We start from the raw sequence: 2,211 nt of genomic DNA on the forward strand, positions 1-2,211 counted from the left end.
GTGTGTTGAAATTCAATATTTGGAAAGTGTATGAGACTTGTGTCTTATGCAGGGAAATTTTGCAAATTTGTCAGTGTTTTTCTTTAATTTCTATTTCCTTTTTCCTTTCTTGCAAATTTGTTTTTTAAATAGATAGTAATGCTTTTAACAATGTTGATATATTGATAATGATGTTAAATGTGTGATTCGCCTTTTCTGAGATGTATTATACACAGATGTGTGTTTATTTTCACAGAGATGATGATTGAAAAGAATATGATCATTTATAAAAGTTATTTTCATTGTTTGATAAAATAATTGAATGTATTTTATTTAATGATGCTGTTTGCTTAGAGCAGAGCTGAGATGAATGCTCTGTGATCTCAGCATCAGACAATGGCTGAGTCTATAGAGATGCAGATTTTGAAGACAGTGATTGTGTCTGATTCTTTCAGAGCAGAGATGTTAAAGAAAGAGAAGAATGTGAAAAAGAATATAAGAGTTTTGAGAGTGTTGAGCTCTAAGAGCTCTGTGATAAAAAGGTAAATTGAAGAGGAGATGACTGAAAAGAAGTTGATGAAAGAGGAGTTAATGAGAGAGAAGCTGACTGAAGAGTCAATGAAGAAGGTTGTGAAGATGCTGATGATTGCAGTGTTATTGATGTTTATGAAGCAGAGGAAGTGAGTGCTCTGAATAGTAAAGAAGTGGGAGAAGAAGATGAGAGAAAATGCTTTTGTTAAATGAATATATCAAAGAATGAATAGATTGATGAGAAAAAGAAGAAGTGAGAAGATAAATGTTTTATAAAATAGACATTTATTTATACCTTTACACTCAAAATAAATGCCAGTAATTTACAAATATCAGAAGAAGTATTGAGTGAGAGTGGTGAAAAAGAGAGATGAGAGAAATGATGTGAGGGGTGATGACAGTGTGAAGAGTGAATAGTAGAAAATAGTATATAGTGTAGTGGAAAATAATAATAATAATAATTATAGTAGTAATAATAGTAATGTAGCTAATCGCTAAGAAGGAAAAGAAAGAGAAAGAAGATATGCAAAATACATACATTCATATATATATATATATATATATAGAAATAGCAGTAGTGAGAGTATAATGGAAAGAGGCAAGAATAAATGAAGATATAAACAAAGATGATATAATAATAAGAAAATAATAAATGAGTGCATTACAATTGCCTCTCTTTTTTGTAAGAGCTGCTCTCAATGATTTATTAGAGCTACTCTTAATGATTTGTATAGAGTGCTTCACATTTCTTAGATAGCTTGTAAACATATTGTTATCAATTTCTTAATGAGATAGAATTGACGGGTTCTTTGATTGTTAGAGATTGTGTGTAGAGAAGCAAAAAGAATTTCTTTTTCTTTGAAAATTTCTCTTTTTTTTTAATTTGATCATTATTAAAATTTCTAACTTTTTAAAGTTTCTAACTCTTCTGCTGCAATTTTTCATCTCTAATTCAATAAAAAAAATTTTTTTTTTTTTAAATTTTCCATTCTCCCTACCCTCTTCTTTTGTTGAAATGAGCTCTCTGGCATGGAAATTTAAAATATGTGAATTCAAAACTTATAAAAAAAACAACATTATATTCGAGTTAACTTCTTAGCTTTTAAAATAAAAAAATGTGAATTTGTCAAGTAAATATTTTCAGATAAATCTACTATCTGATTTAACTTATTGTTTCTGAGTTGAAAATCTGTATCATAAATATCAAATCCTGTCTTTCATTAATTTTTCTATATATTTGTTATATTCTTAACATCATTCAACACTAAGCATTTCTTCTGTATAACCAACTCTTGCCTGTATTTAACATTACACAAGGACTCGTCATAAGCACTGCTTGCATACGAGTATAACGGAAGAATAATAATAATAATAATCTTACTTATAATAAGAGGAGGAGTTTCAAAATTTATATAATGCTGCTTGAGCATCTGATTCACAGCAGCTTTAATATACTTGATTGTGAGTGAGCAAAAATTAACATTTATTTGATGAATTCACATCTTAATAGCCTCCTCCTGGCTGTCATTCAATGCTCAATTGAGTGGAAACCTCATAGTTCTCAATTTCTTGCCATTAAGTTTTTTATACAAAATAGCATATGAAACTTTGAATTCTCACAACAAAGATGTGATTTTTAATATTGAATTCTTTTTAAATATGTCAATGGCATTTTGCAATTGCTCTTCAGCGTAATGGAAG

This window comes from Histoplasma capsulatum, genomic scaffold (assembly GCF_000149585.1).
Source record: "Histoplasma capsulatum NAm1 scaffold_4 genomic scaffold, whole genome shotgun sequence".
Lineage (NCBI taxonomy): Eukaryota > Fungi > Ascomycota > Eurotiomycetes > Onygenales > Ajellomycetaceae > Histoplasma > Histoplasma mississippiense.